The sequence below is a fragment of the Ornithorhynchus anatinus genome, chromosome X1 (assembly GCF_004115215.2).
Source record: "Ornithorhynchus anatinus isolate Pmale09 chromosome X1, mOrnAna1.pri.v4, whole genome shotgun sequence".
NCBI classification, from domain to species: Eukaryota; Metazoa; Chordata; class Mammalia; order Monotremata; family Ornithorhynchidae; genus Ornithorhynchus; species Ornithorhynchus anatinus.
In genome coordinates, this window is record NC_041749.1 from 92,137,024 (window position 1) to 92,156,486 (window position 19,463).

The window sequence follows — 19,463 nt, forward strand, 5'->3', positions numbered from 1 at the left end:
ATGGATTTTGTTAAATGCTTTCCATTTCTTAAGCACTGTTCTAAACACGGGGGTAGATACGAGCTAATCAGGTTGGACACAGTCCTGTCTTATATGGGGCTCACAGACTAGGAGAGAGAACAGGTATTGAATCTCCATTTTACAATTAAGGAAACTGAGGCAGAGAGAAGTTATCTTGCCCAAGGCACACAACAGGCAATTGTGGAGGTGGGATTAGAACCCAGGTCCTCTGACTCCCAGGCCATTATGCTTCCACTAGGTTATGCTGCCACGCCGAGGCCAACATTCAGTAGCTTACTGCCTTTCCCCCTCCAAAATACATGGTCAAGCAGTCAGGTACCTCCCTGAACACAGGGTTGAGCCTTGGACTGACTGTCAAATGTCAGTTTTTCCCTCCCCTCAGGGGGAGCCTTCCTGATACTGGTCCTGTACATCAGCCAAGCTCCTGGCTGGAAACCTGAATCCACCCAGCTGCACAGATGTGGCAGAGGTTGATCCCTGCCACTAATGGGCAAAGCTGTAGGCATCCTGATGGGTCGTTTTCTGGGCCAGGTCACCTCCTCCTCTGGGTTGTGGGAGTCTTTTTTTTTTTTGTGGTATTTCATTTAGTCATGTTTATGGAGTGCTTCCTGTGTGTAAAGCACTGTACTAAATGCTTGGGAGAGTACAAAACTCCAGACATATTCCCTTCCCACAACGAACTCACAGTTTAGAGGACTGTTAAGTGCACTGTTAAGGATTTAAATGCTTACTATGTGCCAGGCACTGTACTGAGCAGTGGGGTAGATACAAAGTAGTCAGGTTGGACAGTCCCTCTCCCCCATGGGGTTCACAGTCTTAATCCTCATTGGACAGATGAAATAACTGAGGTATAGAGAAGTTAAGTGACTTGCCCAAGGTCACACAGCAGACAAGTGTACTTCCCAAGTGCTTAGTTCAGTGCTCTGCACACAGTAGGCGCTCAGTAAATGTGATTGAATGAATGAATGAAGTGGCAGAGCTGGGGTTAGAACCCAGATCCTTCCGACTGCCAGACCAGTGCTCTATCCATTAGTCCTCACTGCTTCCCCGAGCGGTTAAGCACTGTAACGCCAGTGTAATGCCACTGTGTTATGCCAGGCACTGTACTAAGCTCTGGGGTCAATACAAGTTAATTGGGTTGGACACAGTCTATGTCTCACATGGGACTCATCCCGATTGATGACTTTGAGAACCCACAGAGAAGGTGATGTCAGAGATCCGGTTCCCTTTGCTGTTTATGGAGTACAGGTCAGGTCCCTGCTTATCCCAGCCATGGATCATGGTGCCCATGGACAGGCCTGTGCCTTTGTACTAATTCTCCAGGGTGGCAATGAGCATTATCCCAGCTGCCACGGATATGCCCCCTTTGTTGCATAGCCCATAAATATGCAGCTCTAATAATAATAATAATAGTAAGTGTGGTATTTAAGCGCTTACTTTGTATATTAAGTGCTGGAATGGATACAAGCAAATTGGGATGGACACAGTCCCTGTCCCACTTGGGGCTCACAGTCTGTCCCCATTTTACAGATGAGGTAACTGAGGCCCAGAGAAGTGAAATGACTTGCCCAAAGTCACACAGCAGATAAGTGGCAGAGCTGGGATTAGAACTCATGACCTTCTGACTCCCAGGCCCATGCTTTATGCACTAAGTCATGCTGCTTCTTTAGTGGGCCTCCCAGAAGCCCCCACACCCATTGCATCCAGCCCAAAACAGCACTGGCTAAGAGGACAAAGAGTTCCAAACTGCAGGGAACTGTGGAGTGAGGAAAATCCCAAGTGGGAAGTAGAAAGAAGAAAACCTAGAGGATAAGAATTGGAGAGCTGTCGTAGAGCAGAGATAAGGTAGAGGAATAGGAGCGATGTCAGTTACTACTACTAAATCTTCTTCTAGAAAAGGAGTATCAATGGTATCGAGGTTACTTTATGCCTATATGTAGTATGCCGGGAACTCTACTACACACTTAGGGAATGAATGAAAGAAATGAAAGATGGAATGGGTCCATGCCATCCTGGAAGAAATCGCTTCTGGTTAAAGCAGTGTGACCTATTGGAAAAAGCATGGGCCTTGGAGTCAGAGGACCTGGGTTCACCTCCCAGCTCTGTCAGTTGCCTGCTGTGTGCCTTTAGGCAAATCACTTAACTTCTCTGTGCCTCAGATAACTCAGGGGCAGCACCTTACCTGTTCTGGGCTCTGCTATTTTCAAACCATGTTTTGTCTGTGACCGAGAAGCCACTGCTCCCTTGTCTTTCCCCTGGGGGAAAGGGCTGGACCAGGGTGGGATCGGGGAGGATGGGTGTTCCCACCCCCTCAGGTCACTGCTGTGGCTGTCTTCCCTCCCTCAGCCTCTCCTTATGGGGTATGGATGGGGCAGCAAGTTCAAAATAGAAAAGAGTTGGTTAAAAGGCAAAGGCCAGACTAATTATGGATGCTGGGCCAAGCCGGTTTGGGCAAGAGAGGGTCAAGGGAGCGGGGATGGGTGGTTTGGGCTGTGGGAGAAGGAGGCAACTAAGATTGGGTCACCTCAGCAGGAAGCAGCCTGCTTTGCTCAAAAGCACAGCAAAAGCACTGCACTGACGGGTACCTGGATCAGTCCATTGGTGGTGTTGATTGAGCGCTTCCTGTGTGCAGAGCACTGTACTAAGCATTTGGGAAAGTACAATAATGTAGGTAGACACGATCCCTGCCCTTAAGCACTTTACAATCTAGTGGGGAAGATGGACCTTAAAATAAATCAGAGGTAGGGGAGATATCCCCTCTCAGGGTTGCACCTGGAGAGTTTCCAGTACTCTACCACTCTCGGCTACCAGAGGGAGAGTCAAGCAGAGCCTACCCATTCCATTCCTATATTGGGCAGTGGCTAGCGAGTGGAAGGCAATCTGATACAAGTCAAAACTCACCCATGCTGGGCAGCAGCAGCATGGGAGAGAGTTGAGGGCGGAAACTTGAGTTTACTGAGCGGAAGGCAGCAGTGGTAAACCACTTCCATATTTTCACCAAGAAAACTCTATAGATACACTACCAGAAAGATTGCAGATGGAGAGCGGGGTATTCTGGGAGAGATGTGTCTGTGGTGTCACTACGGGTTGGAAACTACTCGACGGCATAAGACAAGACAGAGGGAGACAACCAAGTGTCAGGTTTTGTGTAGAAGTGCTGAGCGCCTTAAAGTGGGTGATGATGAGATTCTGCTTGATGTAGCAATGGATGGGCAGCCATTGGAGGTTGCCTTCGGGCTTGCAAGTGGTGCGAGCTGTTCCCTTAGAGGTTTTCTACTGCAGCTGTTCTGGCCAGTGAACGGGCTGTGGGCCCCTCACTCTGATAGACTACATCTGACAGAATCCCTGCCCTAAGGCATTTACTCTCCAATGGGAAAGACAGTAGACATAAACCGAGAAAGAATAGGTTTAAGTGAACAAACAAAAGAAATGAAAGATGAACAAATCACTAAATAACAAAATAACTAATAAATTAATAAAAGGATAAATTATTTAGCCTGAGGTGAGCAATAAGGAATTCTAACTCTCCCCTCTCATTGCTAAAGCGAGTTGACTTTTCTAAGTCTTGGAGGGGCTTTTTAGACATAAAATGTGAGTCACAATCATGGTGGCATCGTCAGCTTGCATATTTTGGTTTTGAGGCAGCTTGGAGGGAGGGGATGTGGAAGGATGGGGAGGCTGAGCAGTCTGACTCAGCCTCAGGTCACCCCTGATTTGAGTATCCCAGAACTCTGGGGCCTCTTTCAATTCATTAGTCAATCAGTAACTAGTACTTATTGAGTACTGGCTGCATGTGGAGCACTGAACTAAGAACTTAATAGAATACACCAAAGTGATCAATCGTATTTATTGAGCACTTACTAAGTGCAGAGCACTGTACTAAGCGCCTAGGAGTGCAGTATAACAGTATTGGTAGACATGTTCCTTTTCCACAGTGAGCTGACAGTCTAAAGGGGGAAACAGACATTAATATAAATAAATTATGGATACGTACATAAGTGGTGGAGGAATGGAGGGCGGGGGGGTGGGCGCGGTGAATAAATGGGGCTAATCCAAAGGCAAGGGTGGTGCAGAAGGGGTGGGACAAGATGAAATTAGGGTTTAGTCAGTGGCCTCTTGGAGATGTGCTCTTAATAAGGTTTTGAAGGTGGGCTTCCCATCCAAACCCTCCCCTCCCCCCGCCCTTCCCCCCCTCCTCCCCTTGCACCCACAGCTACTTTCAAGTGTGGCCTCTGGAACCCCCGCTCTGTTACAGGCAAGCTACCTTTCATCCATGACCTTTTCCTCTCCCGCTCTCTCCTCCTCCTCGCCCTTTCGGAAACGTGGCTCTCTCCCGAAGACACGGTCTCCGCCGCCGCTCTCTCCAGCGGAGGCCTCTCCTTCTCCCACTCCCCCAGACTCACCGGTAAGGGAGGAGGCGTCGGCTTCCTCCTCTCGCCCCGATGCCGCTTCCGCACTATCCCTCCTCCCCCCCCCCTCCTTCCCCTCCTTCGAAGCCCATATCATTCGCCTCTACCACCCACTCCAGTTACTTGTCGCCGTCATCTACCGCCCTCCCGGTCCCACCTCCGACTTCTTCAACCACCTTGACCCCTTTCTCACCTTCCTTCTCTCCTTCTCTCTGCCCACTCTGATCCTTGGAGACTTCAACATCCATACGGATGTACCCGACGACTCCTCTGCCGCCCGCCTGCTATCCCTCCTCGACTCTGCCGACCTCCTCCTCCACCATACCGCGCCCACTCACCGACTCGGTCACACCCTCGATCTTGTCATCTCCTACCGCTGCACTATCTCCTCACTCACCAACTCTGAAATCCCTCTCTCGGACCATAACCTTCTCACCTGCCTCATCTCTCACACTCCCTCCCCCTGCAAATCTTCGCTACTGCCCCACAGAGACCTCCGCTCTCTCGATCCCATCCGTCTTTCCAATAGCATCTCGCCTCACCTTGCCGCCCTGTCCTCTCTTCCCACTCTCGACGATCGGGTCTCCGCTCTCAACTCCACCCTCTCTACTCATCTCGACTCTCTCGCCCCCCTTTCCCTCCGCCGCTCTCGCGCCACTAACCCACAGCCCCTCACCTCCTCCGTCCGCCTCCTACGCTCCTATGCTCGAGCTGCTGAGCGCTGCTGGCGAAAGTCCAAGCACCAAGCCGACCTCACACACTTCAAATTTATCCTTTCCTGCCTTAACTCTGCCCTCTCCTCCGCCAGGCAAAGCTTCTTCTCCTCCCTCATCGACACCCATGCCCGTCACCCCCGCCGATTGTTCCGGACCTTTAACTCTCTCCTTAGGCCCCCTGCCCTCCCCCTCCCCCATCTCTCACCCCTAATGATCTGGCCACCTATTTCCTCACGAAAATCAACACGATCAGGTCTGAGCTCCCCAAAGTCACCCCTCCGCCTCTCCCCTCCCCCCCAACAACCCCCTCCCCTACCTTCCCATCCTTCCCTGCAGTATCCTCAGAGGAGATCTCCTCCCTCCTCGCAAGTGCCACCCCCTCCACCTGCGCCTCGGACCCCATTCCCTCTCACCTTCTTAAAACCATCGCCCCTGCCCTCCTCCCTTCCTTAACTTCTATTTTTAACCACTCAATCTCCAAGGGCTCCTTCCCCTCTGCCTTCAAACACGCCCACGTCTCCCCCATCCTAAAAAAACCCGCTCTTGACCCCACTTCCCCCTCCAGTTATCGTCCTATCTCCCTACTACCCTTCCTTTCCAAAATCTTAGAACGAGTCGTCTACAATCGATGCCTAGAATTCCTTAACTCCCATTCTCTCCTAGACCCCCTCCAATCTGGCTTCCGTCCCTCCACTCTACCGAGACTGCTCTCTCTAAGGTCACCCATGACCTCCTTCTTGCCAAATCCAATGGCTCCTACTCCATTCTGATCCTCCTTGACCTCTCTGCTGCCTTTGACACTGTCGACCATCCCCTCCTCCTCCATACCTTATCTCACCTTGGCTTCACGGACTCTGTCCTCTCCTGGTTCTCCTCTTACCTCTCTGGCCGATCATTCTCGGTCTCCTACGCTGGAGCCTCCTCCCCCTCCCATCCTTTAACTGTTGGAGTTCCTCAAGGGTCAGTTCTTGGCCCTCTTCTGTTCTCCATTTACACTCACTCCCTCGGTGAACTCATCCGCTCTCACGGCTTTGACTACCATCTCTACGCAGATGACACGCAGATCTACATCTCCGCCCCTGTCCTCTCCCCCTCCCTTCAGGCTCGCATCTCCTCCTGCCTCCGGGACGTCTCCACCTGGATGTCGGCCCGCCACCTAAAACTCAACATGAGCAAGACTGAGCTCCTCATCTTCCCTCCCAAGCCCGGTCCACTCCCAGACTTCTCCATCACCGTGGATGGCACGACCATCCTTCCCGTCCCGCAGGCCCGCAATCTTGGTGTCATCCTTGACTCGTCCCTCTCGTTCACCCCACACATCCTATCCGTTACCAAGACCTGCCGGTTTCACCTCTACAATATCGCCAAGATCTGCCCTTTCCTCTCCACCCAAACGGCTACCTTACTATTACGGGCTCCCGTTATATCCCGGCTAGACTACTGTGTCAGCCTTCTCTCTGACCTCCCTTCCTCCTCTCTCGCCCCGCTCCGGTCTATTCTTCACTCCGCTGCCCGGCTCATCTTCCTGCAGAAACGATCTGGGCATGTCACTCCCCTTCTTAAACAACTCCAGTGGTTGCCTATCGACCTCCGCTCCAAACAAAAACTCCTCACTCTAGGCTTCAAGGCTCTCCATCACCTTGCCCCTTCCTACCTCTCCTCCCTTCTCTCTTTCTACCGCCCACCCCGCACGCTCCGCTCCTCCGCCGCCCACCTCCTCGCCGTCCCTCGGTCTCGCCTATCCTGCCGTCGACCCCTGGGTCACGTCCTCCCGCGGTCCTGGAACGCCCTCCCTCCTCACCTCCGCCAAACTGATTCTCTTTCCCTCTTCAAAACCTTACTTAAAAATCACCTCCTCCAAGAGGCGTTCCCAGACTGAGCTCCTCTTCCCCCTCTACTCCCTCTGCCATCCCCCCTTTACCTCTCCGCAGCTAAAGCCTCATTTTCCCCTTTTCCCTTTCCCTTCCCATCCCCACAGCACTGTACCCGTCCGCTCAACTGTATATATTTTCGTTACCCTATTTATTTTGTTAATGAATTGTACATCGCCTTGATTCTATTTAGTTGCCATTGTTTTTATGAGATGTTCTTCCCCTTGACGCTGTTTAGTGCCATTGTTCTTGTCTGTCCGTCTCCCCCGATTAGACTGTAAGCCCGTCAAACGGCAGGGACTGTCTCTATCTGTTGCCGACTTGTTCATCCCAAGCGCTTAGTACAGTGCTCTGCACATAGTAAGCGCTCAATAAATACTATTGAATGAATGAATGAATAATTGTCTGTTGGATATGAAGAGGGGAGGGCATTCCAAGCCAGAGGCAGGATGTGAGCAAGACTCCACTGGTGAGATAAATGAGATCAAGGTACAGTGAGTAGATTTGCATTAGAGGAGCCATGTTTTGGGCTGAGTTGTAGGAGGAAAGCAGTGAGGTAATGTAGGAGGGGGCAAGGGGATTGAGTAATTTAAGGCCTATGGTAAGGAGATTCTGTTTAATGAGGAGGTGGATGGGCAACCACTGGAGGTTCTTGAGTAGTGGAAAAACATGGACTGAATGGTTTTATAGAAAAATGAACTGGGTAGCAGAGGGAAGCATGAACTGGAGTGAGGGAGAGATAGGAGGCAGGGAGGTCAGCGAGGAGGCTGATACAGTAATCAAGGTAGGATAGGTTAACATTATTATAAATGCTTGGATTAACTTGATAGCAGTTTGGAAAGGAAAGGGTGGATTCTGGTGGGATTGTGAAGGTTGAACTGACAGGATTTGGTGACAGATTGAACATGTGGGTAGAGTGAGAGAGATGAGTCTAGAATAATGCCAAGGTTATGGTCTTGTGAGGCAGGGAGGATGGTGATGTTGTCTACAGTGATGTCATGAAGGCAGGAGGAATTGTGAGGCTGCAGAGTAGGTGAAAGATCTGGGCTGGAGATGTAGATTTGGGAATCATCTACATAGAGATGGTAGTTGAAGTCATGGGAGCGAGTGAATTCTCCAAGGGAGTGGGTGTAGATAGAGAATAGAAAGGGACCCAGAACTGAACTTGGAGGAACTCCCACAGTTAGGGAGTGGGAGGCAGAGGAGGAGCCTGTGAAAGAGCCAGAGAGAACCAGGAAAGGACAGTGTCAGTGAAGCCAAGGTTGGATAATGTTTCCAGGAGAAGGGGGCGGTTGACAGTGTCGAAAGCAGCTGAGAAGTTGAGGAGGATTAGTATGGAATAGAGGCTGTTGGATTTGGCAAGAAGGAGATCATTGGTGACCTTGGAGAGGGTAGTTTCTGTGCAGTGAAGGGGATGGCCTAATATCTGGATTTCTGCCAGCAGTGCCTTGTGGCCAATGCACAGGAGCGAAGGAAATGGACTGTGAAGGTGATCCAGGATTGTGGATTAGTGATACAAATTTGGCGAAGGGTAGGGAAGCAAGTAAGTAGAGTTTGATAGAGAGGGTGGTGTTGAGGACGACAGTTTGGTTGTAAGGGAAGGTAGTTGAGGTATGGAGACTAGATGGGGTATGACGACTTGAGAAAATTGGATGGGGTCTAAAAATTGGCAGTCATGGTAGGGGAACAGGACAGATTTGCGGGGAGGGGACATTTAGGAGAGACAGAAGGTGAGGAGATTGTCATTGGGTAGACATATTTCAGAGTTGGTGAGGGTAGAGATCATACAGTGACTAGAGATGATGAGATTGAGTGTGTGTCTGAGTTGGTGAGTGGGTGAGGTGCAGTGGAGTGGGAGGTCAGTGCAGAAGGGTCGTCAAGAACATCCACATGTATATTGAAATCCCCAAGGATCAATGTAGGGATGGAGAAAGAAGGAATATGAGAAATGGGATCAAAATGGATCAGAAAGTTGGAGATGGGGCCTGGGGGTCAGTAGATGATCGTGACTAGTATCTGGAGTGGGTGGTAAAAGTGGATGATATGGGTTTCAAACGAAGGTCGAGGCGGATGGGGGCGGGGAGGTAGAATGGTGCGAAAGCGGCACTTGGAAGCAAGAACGAAGCCAACTTCTCCCCCTTTCCCAGTGAATCTGGGAGAGTGGGAGATGAGGTCCCCTCTAGAGAGTGGACCAGGAGAGACCATGTCATCTAGGTAGAGCCAGGTTTGTGATGGCAAGGAGGAGCAGTGCCTGAGTACACAAGCTCTCTTCCCTCAAGCAACTTAGAGTCTAGCAGTGAGCTTAGCATGGCTAAATGCAGAAGGCTTCAACTCTGCAACCCTCTCTCCTGCTCCTGTTTCACCAAATTGAGAGAATTGGATGTTTCTGAGAGTAAAAGACGTACAGGAGTAGACTGGTTGAAGATGCCCTTTTCTGTGCTCCCGGAACTTGGACAAAATGGAACTTGGGCCTGAAGAAGGTGCAGTGTTCCTAAAGAGTCCATTGAGTGGCCATAGGTGCAAACCCTGATGGATACAGAGGTGATGACCACATCCCCCTGGGTTAAGGGAAGGGTTCTCAACTAATCAAAGCTCTTGTGAACTGGCCCGGGAACAATAGTGCTAACTTTCCACCTGCAGAAGCAAAAAATTGCTTTTATCATAAGAAAAGACCAAATACACTAGACTTTTTCTGCTGCTCTAAACCCAAGACTAGAACGTCCCTACTTTAATGAAGGAGGCCAAATCAAGTAGTCAGCCAAAGAGTAACGCTCGGCCACCAGCTTCTTCCTCGTGGCATTTTTGACTGGAACTTCAGCAAGTGCTCTAAAGGACATCAAACAGATGTCCTTTTTTTACATTTGCTTCATGTTCTGGCTCCTGATTGCCGGTTTGGAGAGCATATTTAAAGTCACAAAAACTTGGTGATGTACTTTTTGGTTCACGGTCATCCTGTTGTATGCTCTGATTTTGAAGTACCAAATGTTGTGGAATTTGGCCTTTGAGGAAGTTCTTCTGGTTTGTTGAAACCAATGGTGTTTGATCAGCGAGTTGGATTTCTTCCACTTGGTTTAAATCCTGCAACAGGGAGATGTGAATTAGCGGCTCGGCCCCCGCTACTCCAAGTGAATGGAGCCACAGATATGACCACTCTGCACCATTCCTACCACTGACCAAGGTTAGCCCCCGTCCTCCCCAGTAAAGTGCAAAACCTGCAAGCAACTTCTCTTGCTACATTTCCCTGACCAATTCTAACCTGGATGATATAAATGAGACAATGGAAGGTTGTGTTAGAAAACTCCAGTGAGGCTCTGCCCTGGATTTTCTGGATGAGCTGTTGTACAGTGAGGAATACTGTTAGAGCTACAGAGAAGGGCTCTTTATCCAGATGTAGGAGGGAACTCTAGTAGGGCCCTTTTCTCCCTTCCCCATCTACCAAATTTATGTAGGTCCAGCACTCACATGGTCTGATCCATTTTCTGAGATGGTCTGTTTAGAGGGTGAGTTTTTATTTGGCTCCTGGAAAAAAAAATACACGAGACGACATAAGAATGATGTAATGCTCTCCTTCAATCTATTAATTAGTCAGTAGTACTGTACTAAGCATTTGTGAGAATACGTGTAATAGCAGAGTTGGTAGACATGGCCTCTGCCCACAGGGAGCTTAGAGTCCAGAAGGAAAGATAGACATTAAAATAAAGTATGGATATAATAATGTTGGTATTTGTTGGTATTTGTTAAGCGCTTACTATGTGCAGAGCACTGTTCTAAGCGCTGGGCTAGATACAGGGTAATCAGGTTGTCCCACGTGAGGCTCACAGTTAATCCCAATTTTACAGATGAGGTAACTGAGGACAGAAAAGTGAAGTGACTTGCCCAAAGTCACGCAACTGACAAGGGGCAGAGCCGGGGTTCGAACCCATGACCTCTGACTCCCAAGCCCAGGCTCTTTCCACTAAGCCAGGCTGCTTCTCTTATGGATATGTACATAAATGCTGTGGGGCTGAGGATGGGGTGAATATCAAGTGTTTAAAGGGTGCAGAATCCTAGTGCAAGCGTGATGCAGAAGAGAGAAAGAGTAAGGGAAATAAGTAAGGGAAATGAAGGCTTAGTCTGGGAGGAAGAGATGTAATTTTAATTTACTTTTAAAGGCTTTGAAGATGGGAAGAGTGATCGTCTGTCATATATGAAGGGGAAGGGAGTTCCAGGCCAGAGGGAGGATGTGGGTGAGGGGTCAGTGGCGAGATAGACAAGATCAAGGTACAGTGAGTAGGCTGGGGTTGGAGTAGTGAAGTATGTGGACTGGTTTGTAGTAGGAAATCAGTGAGGTAAAATAGGAAGGGGCAAGGTGGTGAGTACATTAAAGCTTTCTTAGTAGCAACAATATTAGATTTTTTAAAACTTTTATAACTCCTTTTAAATCATGTAAATTCAACCATACAACATTGCTACTAATGAAATAGCAATGACTTGCTTAGTATTTAAAAAACACTTCCTTGGGGCTTTACCCTCTTGTTTTAAGTTCTTAATGTTCCATTGAATCTACACCAAGTTTCCTATTCTTCCTGAAGACTGAATTCACCCTTGGAGATCAGTAAATTCATGGTATTAATTGAGCACTTACTGTGTGCACAGCACTGTACAAATGCTTGGGGGGAAAAAATTATTGCTTGGAAGCAGGTTCCTTTATAACCCAGTGTACCCTGCACAAAATCCTGCAGTATGATGAGCTGTGCTCCTTAGTGCTAAGAAACCTGGGGAAAGTCTGTGAGCAGGAAAAATCTCAGCTGGCTGTTGGGGAACTTTTGCTTAGGAAAGGGCTTCAAACTGGCCTTGACTTTTATTTTTTTAATAATATTTGTAAAGCGTTTACTATGTGCCAGGCCATCTACTAAGCACTGGGCTAGATACAAGCTAATCAGATTGGATACAGTCCATTTTCTACATGGGATTCACATTGTTACTCCCCAATTTACAGATGAGGCACAGAGAAGTGAGGTGACTTGCCCTAGGTCATACAGCAGACAAATGGCAGAACCAGGATTAGAACCCTGGTTCTCTGATTCCCAAGCCCGTGCTTTAACCACTGGACCACACTGCTTCTCACCAGCAACACTTCTTGGCTGATGACTTCTATTTGCTAAACTCTGAAGGTAATCTCTGAATTCGTTTTCAAACATGAGTTTTTCCACACTGGATGTTGGGTGCAGTTGAGGTATTGGGGAATGGGGTTTAGCATGGTGTAGTCGATAGATCATGGGCCTGGGAGTCATAATAATAATAATAATTATTATTATTATGGTACTTGTTAAGCATCTACTATGTACCAATAACTGTTCTAAGCGCTGGGGTAGATACAAGTTAATCAGGTTGGACACAGTCCCTTTCTCACGGGGGGCTCCCAGTCTTAATTCCCATTTTACAGGTGAGGTAACTGAGACCCAAAGAAGTTAAATGACTTGCCCAAGGCTACACAGCAGACAAGTGGCAGAGCTGGGAATAGAACTCATGACCTTCTGACTCCCTAGCCCATGCTTTATCCACTACGCCATACTGCTTCCCCAGAAGGTCATGGGCTCTGCTACTTGTCTGCTGAATGACCTTGGGCAAGTCACTTAGCTTCTCTATACCTCAGTTACCTCATCTGTAAAATGGAGATTCAGACTGTGAGTCCCCCACTGCACAGAGATTGGGCCCAACCTGATTTGTTTGTATTTCTCTCCTCCTCCACCCCATCCCCCCCACCACCCAGCATTTAGTACAGTGCCTGGCACTTAACAAGTGCTTAACAAATACCACAATTATTATTGTTATTATTGTTTAGAATGGGTTTTCTCTAATCCATCAATCAATCCATAAGACTAATACTGCAGAACAAACCTTTCTGCAGGGAAGTGAGTAAGCCCATGGGCAGTGCCATAACTGGGCCAGACCAGTGATTCATAATGGATAACTAGAGGGAGATTAGGGAGGTAGAGGGGAAAGGCCACAGGCCTGGGAGTCAAGAAACCTGGGCTCTAATCCCAGCTCTGACCCTTTCCTGCTGTGTGAACTGGAGCAAGTCACTTTTGGGGTCTCAGTTTCCCTTTCTGTGAAATTGAGGTAAGATCCATGTTCTCCCTCCTGCTCAGACTGTGAACCCCATGTGGGCCAGGGACTGTATCCGATCTCCTTATCTGGTATCTACCCCAGTATTTAGCACAGTACTGGGTATATAGTAAATGCTTAACAAGTACAATTCTTCATCTTGTTGTTCTCCTTATCTAGCATTACAATAACTTCATCTCTAGGACAGTCCTGATATTTCCCCAAAGAGAGCCCTCTGTGGCCCTGCTTTAGCTTTTCTCATGCAGATGACAGAGAAGTGAGGCCTGTAGCCTGCTAGCAGTGGGCAAAAATTATAACTGATTTCTTGTTTCCACTTATCCAAAAAACTGGGTCACCCTACCCCCTTGAAACTAATGGCTTTGCTTCTGTGCTAATCCCATGGAAACACTGGCCTTCTTTACCCTCTCAGGATTTATGTGCATAGATAAAAGATTAACTAAACTCCACTGCATCCTGGATAAACCAAATTTAGGCTTCCTGCTCTTGGCTTCTAAAATATGCATGGTGAGTTTCAGGTAATTGGTTGCTAGAGCAGTCACTCAGAGCTAGTGCCCACATTAAATTATTAATTTATCATAATGAGAGCCCACCATTTCAGTGTGTCTTGGTTCAGCAGAGCTGAGTCTTTTTGTTGTTTGTTCTCATCTGGGATAGCAAATGGAATGACCCTTTGCCTCCTTGACATGCCGAGAACAGCGTGATGTCACAAGCTTGGATTGTTGGATCAAGCCCTTGCCTAGTTTAGGGTAATACAGTATAATATAGTGTAGTAAGAGCCTAGTTTGCTTAACCCAATGATCCAATCCAGGACTTATGAGGGTGCATTCTTCTCTGTCTGTAAAGCAGCCAGAAGGCACTCAAGCACTTTGATACTCACCCCAGCCCCACAGCACTTATGTAAATATCCCTATACTTCACTATTTCCCCTATCCCTGATCTATTTTAATGTCTGTTTCCCCCTGTAGACTCCAAACTCCTTTGGGCAGGGATCACATCCACCAACTCTGTTGTATTGTACTTTCCCAAGGGTTTAGTACAGTGCTCTGCACACAGTAAGCACTCAGTAAATACTATTGATCAATCACCAGTCGTAATTTATTGACCATTTATAGAACACTTTACTGAGCACTTGGAGAGTATAATAAAGTAAATAGGACCTCTGCTTTCAATTATCTTACAGTCTAGTGGCAGAGACGGACACTAAAATAAATGACAGGAAACTGAAATCCAGATAATTAAGGGGGCTTGCCCTAAGTCACACAATGGGTGGAGCTGAGATTAGAACCCAGGTCTTCTGACTCCCAGTTCTGGTCTTTTTCCACTAGACCATGCTGCTTCTCATTGCTATAGTTCTATTTAAAAATCACTTTCATAGTAAGATTTAATTTTTGAAAAATGATTATTTAGTGCCTGTGTGTTCTCAGTATTTGGTAGCCAAGTCACAGACTGAGAATATAGTGTGGTCACAAACTTGGATCATCTGGTCAAACATTTATTATTATTATCATTATATATTATTAATAATAATAACACTTATAATAGTGGTATCTGTTGAATACTATGTTCCAAGCACTATGCTAAGCACTGGGGTAGCTAGAGGATAATCAGATTGGACAATGTCCTTGTCTCACATGGAGCTCACCGTCTAAAAGGAGGGAGAACTGGTATTTCAACCCCATTTTAGAGATGAAGAAACTGAGACACAAAGAAGCTAAGTGGGTTGCCCAGGGTTGCACAAGCAAGCAGCAGAGCTGGGATTAGAACCCAGGTGTCCTGACTCCCAGGTCCTAAACTCCTTCCACTATCAATCAGTGGTATTTATTGAGCACTTACTGTATGCAGAGCACTGTACTAAGTGCTTGGGAGAGTAAAGTAGGATTGATAGACATGATCCCTGCCCTCAAGGAGCTTAGAGACCAGTGAGTACTTTACTCGAGGTGCTTAATATCTAAGTGTGGCTTAGTGGAAAGAGTCCAGGCTTGGGAGTCACAAGTTGTGGGTTGTAATCCCGGCTCTGCCACTTATCAACTGTGTGAATTTGGGCAAGCCACTTAAATTCTCTGTGCCTCAGTTACCTCATCTGTAAAATGGGAATTTAGGCTGTTAGCCCCACATGGGACAACCTGATTACCTTGTATCTACCCCAGTGTTAGAACACTGCATGGCACATAGTAAGTGCTTACAAATACCATCATTATTATTATACGGACTGTGTCCAAACTAATTAGCTTGTATCTACCCCAGCGCTTAGTACAGTGCCTGACACATAATAAGCGCTTAACAAATGCCATTCAAAAAGGTCAAGAAACCAACAGTGGGCAAAGCCATCATTCATTGCTGTGGCATGGATGGAGGCTCTTTTGTGGACCCTGCAGCTGGCAACTCATGTGACCTTTTGGTCAGTGGAGCTTCCTCCACTTTGCACATTAATTTTATCCATTCATAATGTAGAATCCTCTTTCCTTCAGTCATATTGAGCGCTTACTGTGGGCCGAGAACGGTACTAAGCACTTGGGAGAGTACAGTATAACAATAAACAGACACATTCCCTGCCCACAATGAGTTTATAGTCTAGATGGGGAGACAGACATTAATGTAAATAAGTTCCAGATATGTACATAAGTGCTGTGAGGCTGGGAGGAGGGATGAATAAAGGGAGCAAGTCAGGGTGACATAGAAGGAAGTGGGAGACAGGAAAGGACGGCTTAGTCAGGGAAGGCCTTTATGAGGAAAAGTGCCTTCAATAAGGCTTTGAAGGTGGGGGAGAGTATCCATTTTGAGTATGGCCCATTGCCCTTTTCTTCCTTCACAGTCATCCATATCAATCAGTGGTATTTATTGAGCCCTTAGTGTGTGCAGAGCACTGTACTAAGTGCTTATGTGAGTACAATAAAGTAGACACGGTCCATCAAGGAGCTACATTCTGTGGGGGAGACAGACACTAAAATAAAGTACAGATAGGAGAAAGAATAAAGGAGATATAGGCATGAGTTAGTGCTTAAGTAGTAGGGTATATGATATATGTACATAAATGCAGTGGGGAGGTTGTTTCTCCCAAAGTGCTCAGGTGGTGCAGAAGTGCTGAAGAGGCAGTTAGGAGAGTATAGCCCAGGGGGATTTGAAATTAATTGAGGAAGGTGTCTTGGAGGAGATGTGTGTTTAAGTGGGCTTTGAAGGTGGGTCTTCTGAACAAAAGGAGAGGGAGTTCTTCCAGAAAGGGTAAGGGTGTGGGCAGAGATCCTCAACTGGAGACATGAGAATGAGGCCCAGCAGGTAGCTTGGCTTGGGAGGAGTGAAGAGTGAGACTTGGGGTATAGTGGGAAAAGTGGATAAGTGGACTCACTCTCTTTGCTCTTCTCCCACCTCCCTGCCCTACAGCACTTATGTATATATCTATAATTCTGTCTATTTATATTGATGCCTGTTTAGTTGTTTTGATGTCTGTCTCCCTGCCTCTAGACTGTAAGCCCATTGTGGGCAGAGATTGTCTCTCTTTATTGCTGTATTGTACTTTCCAAGCACTTAGCACAGTGCTCTGCACACAGTAAGCACTCAATAAATACCACTGAATGAATGAATGAATTAAAGTAGAAGAGAGTCGATTGTGGGCCTAAAGGCCAATGGCTAGGAGTTTCTGTGGCGAGGCCACACTAAACTGCCTTTTTTAGTGACTGTTTGTGATCCTGCCATCAACAAGGAACAGACTGGCGAAGACACTGATGGGCTATATCTGAGACAGGTGATTGCTGGCCTGAGGGGATGGAGCATGGAGGGAGATATGGCTTTCTCTCCCTGTTCTACTCGGTAACAGGCCTGGACCAATCAATGACTACCCCGTAGAGCCACAGCTGCAACACCTAAGGCAGATAAAAGGCAGTCCCTTTGAAACTCACTGGGCATGCAGACAGAGGTGCATGCAGAAGCAGCAAGAGAAGGAGCAGAGGCAAGCAGGGGGAAGCACCTGCAGCAGGAGAGCAGCACTAGAAGGCAGCAGCACTTGGAAGTAGAAAAGAGAAATGTTGGCAGAATGGGCTCCTTTGACCGTAGACTGGTATTGGGGTGTGTATGTGTCACTCCCTTGCAAGCTGGTAAAACTAAGTAAAAACTTTCTACAGTAACCTTGGTGCTTCAGAGGAGTGGTTTGAACTCTACTGTGTGTCACCAAGACTCTCCTGCTCCAGGAAGGTCCTGGTTGGTATGAACTGGGGGCTCACGACAGTTTCTGCTTAATGCAGAGGTTTTTGAGGTCCATTGTTGAGCAGTAAATTCATCATTTAAATTAAAATTTTTTTAAACTAAATGATAATAGTTTATAGGTTATTTCTATGATTTTTTCCCTCTTTTTTCCTTCTTCAATCAGTGGTATTTATTGAGTGCCTGTGGTGTGCACACTGTAATAAGCACTTGGGAGAGGACAGTAGAGTTGTCCTCAAGGAGCTTACAATCCTCCAGGGGAGACAGACATTAACATAATTTTACAGATAGGAGAAAGATGGAAAAGGGAATTTGCATGAAGCAGTCTTCTAGACTGTAAGCTCATTATAGGCAGGGAACATGTCTACCAACTGTGTTGTATTGTACTGTCCCAAGCTCTTAGTACAGTGTTCTGCACACAGAAGCAGTGTTGCCTACTGGATAGAGTACAGGCTTGGGAGTCAGAAGGACCTGGGTCCTAATCCTGGCTACACTGCTTGTCTGCTGTGTGACTTTGGGCTAGTCACCTCACTTCTCTGTGCCTCAGTTCCCTCAGCTGTAAAATGGGGATTAAGACCATGAGTTCCATGTGGGACAGGGACTGTGTCCAACCTGATTAGCTTGTATCTACCCCAGTACTTAGTACAGTGCCTGGCACATAGTAAGTGCTTAACAAATTCCATAAAAAAAATCAGTTGATTCCCAACTAACCTAAGGGAATACTGCAGAGAGTAGTTGGGAAACAGCTCTTGAGTGAGTCCTGGAGGTCATCAAAGCCATCGCTAATTTAAAGAAAGAGTGAGTGGCCTCAGAGAGTGGCACTGTAGAAAATAGCTAACACAGAGGTTGACACCAAATCCTGTCAGTTCCAACTTCACAACCTCTCCAGAATCTACCCCTCCCTTTCCATCCAAACTGGAGCATGCACTTGTCATATCCCATCTCAACTACTGCTACAGCCTCCTTGCAGATGACTCCTTGCCTCCAGCCTCTCCCCTTTCCAGTCCATAGTTTGCTCTACTGCCTGTATCATTTTCTGAAAAAATATCCTCTGCACATCTCCCCACTCCTCAAAATGTTGCAATATTTTTCCATCAAGCAGAAATGCCTCACCATTGGCTTTAAAGTACTCAATCAGCTCTCCCTACCCTACTTAGCCTTGTTCCTCTCCCACCACAACCCAGCCTGCACACTTAGCTCCTCCAATCCCAATTAACTCACTGTGCCTTGCTCTCATCTCTCTTGCCATCAACCCTGTGCTCACACCCTCTCCTCCTTCCTATCCTACAGACCTGCACTCTCCCCATCTTCTAAGTCCTATGAAAACCCAGAACTGGGATTGGGATGCACCGGGGAAGGAGGATGTATGGGGATGGCAGAGATGAGTCTGAGATTCCTCCAAGGGCCATCTTACTCTGTCGTCTTTCCTCCTGTCCTCTACTTGCCTGTAAGCACACTGTGTCACCTAAAAGAATTGCTCCTCTTTCACTACAGCCCAGTCTGCACACTTCCGGTCATCTAACACCAACCTTCTCACTGTGCCTCACTTTGATCTCTTTTGCCATCGACCCTTTCAGCCCCTTGCCTACATCCCTCCTCAAGGCTAGAACTCCCTCCCTCTTCATATCTGACAGGCCTCCATTCTTCTCATCTTTAAAGCCCTACTAAAATCATATCTCCTCCAGAAAGCCACCTCTGACTAGCTTCTTTTCTCCCCACCTTATTCTTCCTCCCTTCTGTGTCACCTATGCACTTAGTTTCATGTCCCCTAAGCACTTTGATCCTCACCCCACCCCCACAGCACTTATGTAAATATTTTTAGGCTCTCTTCCTTCCCATGTAATATATTTTAATGTCTTTCTCTCCCCCATTAGAATATAATCTCCTTGAGGGCAGGGGTCTTTGCCAACTCTATCGTATTGTGTTCTCACAAGTGCTTAGTACAGGACTCTGCACAAGGTACCTGCTTAATAAATACCATTCATTGATTGGGTCTTCATGAAAATCAGCTTCCTCCATCAACAACCAAATGCATTGAGCATCTGCCAAATGCCAGCACTAGGCTAAATGGATGTTAAGAATTTTATCTGGGACTCAGACAGGGAATAATTGTCATCAGTCCTATCAGGTATTGTTCTCAGGGA

The 19,463-nt window shown here is 47.3% G+C and overlaps 1 protein-coding gene, 1 long non-coding RNA gene and 1 other non-coding gene across 6 annotated transcripts in view; 2 read left to right on the top strand and 1 right to left on the bottom strand.

The window, feature by feature from the left end:
• The window catches only part of SRGAP3 (SLIT-ROBO Rho GTPase activating protein 3), a 315,141-nt gene that overhangs the window by 163,521 nt on the left and 132,157 nt on the right, over nucleotides 1–19,463 (top strand). The gene's annotated exons all lie outside the window — the stretch shown is intronic.
• Nucleotides 2,776–2,912, top strand: LOC114806732. Its single transcript, XR_003754794.1, has one exon. It is a non-coding gene; the product is annotated as a small nucleolar RNA SNORA7 (small nucleolar RNA).
• On the bottom strand, nucleotides 9,705–13,808 carry LOC114806524. The gene is made up of 3 exons (XR_003754559.2): nucleotides 13,716–13,808; nucleotides 10,480–10,536; nucleotides 9,705–10,095 (listed from the first exon to the last, which is right to left on the bottom strand). It is a non-coding gene; the product is annotated as an uncharacterized LOC114806524 (long non-coding RNA).